This window comes from Cebus imitator, unplaced genomic scaffold (genome assembly GCF_001604975.1).
Source record: "Cebus imitator isolate Cc_AM_T3 unplaced genomic scaffold, Cebus_imitator-1.0 Scaffold399, whole genome shotgun sequence".
Lineage (NCBI taxonomy): Eukaryota > Metazoa > Chordata > Mammalia > Primates > Cebidae > Cebus > Cebus imitator.
In genome coordinates this window covers 591707-598235 of record NW_016107714.1, presented here as the reverse complement: position 1 = coordinate 598235, position 6529 = coordinate 591707, and the positions used below count along the sequence as shown (strand labels likewise).

The window sequence follows — 6529 nt, the reverse complement described above, 5'->3', positions numbered from 1 at the left end:
TACAGGCACGCGCCACCATGCCCAGCTAATGTTTTTTGTATTTTTAGTAGAGACGGGGTTTCACCATGTTGACCAGGATGGCCTCGATCTCTTGACCTCATGATCCACCCGCCTCGGCCTCCCAAAGTGCTGGGATTACAGGCTTGAGCCACCGCTCCCGGCCCTCTCTCTCTCTCTTATTTTTTTTTGAGACAGAGTCTCACTCTGTCACCCATGTGGAGTGCAGTGGTGCAGTCTTGGCTCACTGCACCCTCCATCTCCCAGGTTCAAACTATTCTTGTGTGTCAGTCTCTCCAGTAGCTGGGATTATAGGCTCATGCCACCACATCTGGCTAATTTTTGTGTTTTTAATAGAGACAGGGTTTCATCATGTTGGCCAGGCTGGCCTCGAACTCCTGACCTCGAGTGATCCACCCACCTCAGCCTCCCAAAGTGCTGAGATTACAGGCGTGAGCCACTGCATCCTGCCCATTATCTTCTCTTATTCAACTTACTGAGGAGGAGTCTTCTGCTAGTATGATTTCTATTCTTTGACAGGTGACCTGTTTCTGACTGTTTCACTCTAGAAGTTTTCAAGAGCTTTCTTTTCTTCATAGTCACTGTTCTAACATTTCCTAATGATCTAGCAAAGTGTGAGGAGTTTCTTTCCCAGTCATTTTTTGTGCAGAGTACTCAGTTGACCCATTTTGCCTGAGACTATTATCTCATAATGTTGGGGAGACTTCTTAGTTATTTTTAAAAATAACACACAGTTGGGGCCAGGCACAGTGGCTCATGCCTGTAATCCCAGTACTTCGGGAGGCCGAGGCAGGCCGATCATAAGGTCAGGAGATCAAGACCATCCTAGCTAACACAGTGAAACCTCGTCTCTACTAAAAATACAAAAAAATCAGCTGGGTGTAGTGGCATGCGCCTGTAGTCCCAGCTACTCTGGAGGCTGAGGCAGGAGAATCACTTGAACCGAGAGGTGGAGATTTCAGTGAGACGGGATCATGCCATTCCATTCCAGTCTGGGCACCAGAGTGAGACTCCATCTCGAAAAAAAAAACCTTAAAAAAATTTGATAATAAAATACCTCAAAAAAAAAATAATAAAATAAAAAAAATAAAATAAAATACCTCAAATGTGTACAATATGACAGATATTCATATATTACTGTCCAGAATTAACAGATGTTAACATTTTATCATATTTGTTTCATATCTATATTTATTTCTGTCATCTATCCAAAATACCAAAGATCATCAACCATCATCACCTTTATCCCTCCCCAGAAGTAACCTGACGTTGGTGTGTATCATTCCTCTGCATAATTTTATGTTTTTATTACTTATAAATGTAAGTATGATCTATATTGGTGGTGTTTTGTTTGTTTTAAAGTTTTATATAAATAATATCATTTTGTTTTACAACTTCCTTTTTTTTATACATTATGTTTTTGAGATTTATATATGTTAATACGTAAAAATCTAGTTCATTCATTTGAACTGTCTATTGTCATCCATTATGTGTCAGTTAGGAAGTTTCCTCAGCTAAAAGTAATATAAAACTTGGCTAGCAGTTTAAATACAGAGTTGTTTTTCAGATAACAGTAAATCCAGGGATAAGCAGTCCAGAGCTCAGTGATATTCTCAGGAACCCAGATTTGTCTTATCCTCCTGCCTTGTCCTTAGCCTATGACTTTGGTCTTCATACCTGTCACCTCATTGTTACAAGATGGCTGCTTTATCTCAAAGTCTCAAGGTGGAATGGTAAAGGACAAACTGTGCATTCCAACTGTGTCCCCTCCCCTCCCCTCTCCCCTCCCCTCCCCACTCCCCTTCCCTCTCCCCTCCCCTTCTCTTTCAACAGAGTCTCACTCTGTCCTCCAGGATGATGGAGTGCAGTGGCAGGATCTCAGCTCACTGCCACCTCCGCCTCCCGGATTCAAACCTCAGCTTCTGAGTAACTGGGATTATAGGCACCCACCACTATGCCCAGCTAATTTTTTGTGTTTTTAGTAGAGATGGGGTTTCATCTTGTTGACCAGGCTGGTCTCAAACTCCTGACCTCATGATTCGCCTGCCTCAGCCTCCCAAAGTGCTGGGATTACAGGCATGAGCCACTGCCCCTGGCCCCAAATGTGTCACTTTCAATGAGGAAAATAAAAGCTTTCCTGGAAGTCTTACCTAGTGGACTTCCACCTAAATCTCATTGGCTAGATAGGGTCACATGACTACTTCTAGAATCAGTGACTGGCCAAGGACAACCAGATCACCATGAATGGTTTATTTATTTTTATTTATTTATTTATTTATTTATTTATTTATTTATTTATTTTGAGACGGAGTTTCGCTCTTGTTACCCAGGCTGGAGTGCAATGGCGCGATCTCGGCTCACTGCAACCTCCGCCTCCTGGGTTCAGGCGATTCTCCTGCCTCAGCTTCCTGAGTAGCTGGGATTACAGGCACGCGCCACCATGCCCAGCTAATTTTTGTATTTTTAGTAGAGACGGGGTTTCACCATGTTGACCAGGATGGTCTCGAGCTCTTGACCTCGTGATCCACCCACCTCGGCCTCCCAAAGTGCTGGTATTACAGGCGTGAGCCACCGCGCCCGGCCATGAATGGTTTATATAGATCCCAATTCATGCTTGAGCCTAGGGAAGGTGACTACTGGCAATCAAGGGCCCTGTGTCTCTACCTGAACAAAATGGAGTTTTATAATCAGGCAAGAACAAGAGGGAATGGATGTTGGGCAGTGTGGCAGAAATGCCAGATGACCACCCTATGCCCATTCTTCCTTTTTCCCTTACTGACAGACTCAATATTATTTGCCTAGTAAAAATTACTTTCCCAGAATCCTTTGTCATATGACCCAGGTGTGGTTTTCAGTAACCACATCTGGGTCACCTTTGTCAACAAATAATTTTTAGTAGAAGTATATGCCAAATATTGTACAGAATATATACTCAAAGTTATTTGTTATCTAAAATTCATATTTAACTGGGAAAACTGTGTTTATATTTGCTAAACCTGGCAACTCTATCCAGGAAGGAGGAACAAGGAAAAGTGAAGGGGATTTCTTCTGAAGATAGTTTATCTAGGAAGGGACTCCCTCCTCAGGTTCTTTCTCCTGTAGCTCTTCAGCCAGAGAGAGCTGAAGAGCATCCGAGGGAAGTGATTCTTTTTAGTTGGCCATAGTGTTACTGTGGCTGGAGCAGAAATCAGAAAGTCAGAGCAGAAAGGGGGATGGGCATCAGGGAAGTAGCTAGCAGCATCCTCTACAGGTGTCTTATACTCCCCAAATAGTTACATCCAGTGGTGATACTCAAAATATTTAACAACCAGCATGGCACTGATGCTGACCAACCAAAATGAATACCTGACCACTAACAATGAACACCAACCATCAACAGCCATACCAATACATGTTCGGTGGAATATCAACCCTGTTTCTATTGCTATTTTCAGGAAAATTAACACTCGATTTATTATGACTGTGTAAATATTGCTCACAGTTGAGTATAGTGTACCATGATTAGTTTTTCCTTTCCTTGACAAACTTTTTATATCCTTTTGCAGCAGTCAAACACAATAAGACAATTTTTCAGATCCAGGTTTTATCCTGAAGACATCCTGTCCAGAGCTCTAAGATGTGCCTGTTACTCTCTAGACTGCTGCAGGGTTCTTCTCTGGTGATTTGCCTTTGCCCGTTGTTTGTGGTGAATCCCATTTCCCAGAGTTAATTTCTTTCAAGATCTTTATCTTGCTAAAGTTCCTCCTGCAATCACTTCCTGAAAAAAAGGTGCATCAAAGGTAAATTTTCGAGATAGTTTATGTCTGAAAATGCACCTATTCTACTCTCCCACTTGATTATAGCTTGATTGGGACTGGAATTCTAGGTTGGAAATAATTTTGTCTTACTTTTGGAAGCATGATTTTATTGTCTTATAGCTTCCACTGTAGCGATTGAGAAATCTGATGTCAATTCTTGTTTCTGATTCTTGGTAGGTGACTTATTTTTTTCTGGAAGCTTTTAAGATCTCTTTATCCATGATGTCCTAATGCTTCACGATGTTATGACTTGGAGTGGATTTTTTAAAAATTAATTTTTCTGAGCCATGAGCAATTTCTTGCAATCAGAAAACTCAAATCCTTTAGTTCTGGAAAATATTTTCATGTTATTTCATTGATAATTTTCTCTCCACTATTTTGTTTAATCTCTCTTTTGGGAACTCCTATTACTTTCTTGTTGGGGCTTCCTGGATTGATCCTCTTGGTTTTCTTGTTTTGTCATACTATTTGTTTAATCTCTTTTTATTTGTATTCTATTATCTCATATAGTCCTTCAAATTTATGTTCCAAATCCTTTATCGAAAATTTTCTTCTAAGATATTTTTAATTTCCAAAAGTTCTTTCTTATTCTTTAAAAGCTTATAGGTTCATAGGTTTATAGCATTCTGCTTTTCTTGTCATGAATACAATGTCTTTTCTTGTCTCTGTTGTGAAGTCCTCTAATTTGGTCTTGAGAACTGTCTCTGAAAAGTAGCCAGAAACCAAGATAGCCACTTTCTAGGAGAGCTGTAACCAGGAGGAGAGTAAGGTTTAGATGTGTCAGTCAGGTGAGACACAATGAAACCAAAATACATAAAACCGAATAAATTTATTACTTACAGATCTCAGAGAGGTTAGGGGTTGCTGATGGGGTTGGTGGGAATTCAGGAGGCAGTAGGATGTTCAATCAGTGAATGGGGAAAGAGAGAGAGAGAGAGAAAATGCACTATATTGCAAACAATCACGTGGGGAGGGGAAATTTTGACAAGGCCAAAGGAGTACAACTAATTGGTTTTCAAATAACTTATGTCAGGCCAAAAAGTGGATGCCAAGGAAGCAACTATATTAAATAAACCTATGACAGTCTCCTTGAAGATATTAACTATCCTTGTTTTTGTCTTTGTTTTGTCATCTTTGCATAGGGGTCATGCTAATCTCTGTATTATTCCAATTTTAGTATATGTGCTACTAAAGCAAGCACCAGCCGCGTAGTTTTGAAAAGAACTTACAATTTAAAAATATATATATATTTAGGGAGTACAAGTGCAGGTTTCTTACATGCATATATTTCGTTGTGGTGAAATCTGAGTTTAGTGTACTCATCACCCAAATAGTGAACAGTGTACCCAGTAGGTCACTTTTCAACCCTCACCCCGCTCCTACCCTCCTACCTTTTGGAGTCTCTAGTGTCTGTTACTCCACTCTGCATTCCATGTGTACCCATTGTTAGCTCCCACTTATAAGTGAGAACATGCAGAATTTGTCTTTCTGCTTCTGAGTTATTTCACTGAGGATAATGGCCTCCAGTTTCATTCGTGTTTCTGCAAAAGATGTGATTTCATTTTCTATGGCTGAGTAGCATTCCATTGTAAATAGAATAAATATATATATTTATATTTAATAATAAATATAAATAAATATATATATTACATTTTCTTCATCCAATCCTCCATTGATTATACTTGGGTTGATTCCATATCTTTGCTATTGTGAATAGTGCTGCAATAAACATACAAGTGCTGGTATCTTTTTAATATAATGGTTTCTTTTCCTTTGGGCATATACCAGTAGTGGGATTGCTGGATCAAATGGTAGTTTTATTTTTAGTTGTTTGAGAATCCTCCATACTCTTTTCCATAAAGGTTGTACTAATTTACATTCCAACCAACAGTGCATGTTTTCTCTGCAACCTGGCCTGTTATTTTTAGACTTTTTTTTTTTTTTTTTGTGAGACAGAGTCTCACTCTGTTGCCCAGACTGGAGTGCAGTGGCATGATCTCAGTCTGCATCCTCCATCTCCCAGGTTCAAGCGATTCTGGTGCCTCAGTCTCCTGAGTAGCTGGCATTACAGGTGCCCACCACCATGCCTGGCTAATTTTTATATTTTTAGTAGAGATGGGGTTTCACAATGTTAGCCAGGCTAATCTTGAACTCCTGACCTCAGGTTATCTGCCCACCTCGGCCTCCCAAAGTGTTGGGATTACAGGCATGAGCCACATGCCAGGCCTAGACTTTTTACTAATAGCCATTCTGACTGGTATAAGATGGCATCTCATTGTGATTTTAATTTGCATTGTCTGATGATTAGTGATATTGAGCATTTTTTATGTTTGTTGGCCATTTATATGTCTTCTTCTGCCAGATATCTGTTCATGTCCTGCCCACTTTTTAATGGGGTTATTTGTTTTTTCTTTTTGAGTTGTTTGAGTTCCTCTTTGTCACATGCACAGTGTGCACATTTTTTTTTTCATTTTGTAGGTTGTCTGTTTACTCTGTTCATTGTTTCATTTGCTGTGTAGAAGCTTTTTAGTTTAATTAAGTTCCGTTTGTCTATTTTTGCTTTTGTGGCATTTGCTACCACATAGTTTTTAATGGTTTCTTTGGCTGCCTACATTGCTCCTGTTTCCTTGGACTTTTTCTTTTCCTGTTTGTTTTGGTATCTGTCATTCTGGTGATTCTCGGCTGGCTGTTCATATTTTTTTTTTTTTTTTTTT

General features: G+C 39.7%; 1 protein-coding gene and 1 non-coding gene across 8 annotated transcripts in view; one reads left to right on the top strand and one right to left on the bottom strand.

Annotated features, from left to right (window-relative positions):
• SLC4A5 (solute carrier family 4 member 5) overlaps window positions 1-6529 on the top strand; it is a 136674-nt gene that overhangs the window by 25640 nt on the left and 104505 nt on the right. The window lies entirely within an intron of this gene.
• LOC119468238 lies at window positions 4913-5016 on the bottom strand. The gene has a single exon (XR_005196891.1). It is a non-coding gene; the product is annotated as a U6 spliceosomal RNA (small nuclear RNA).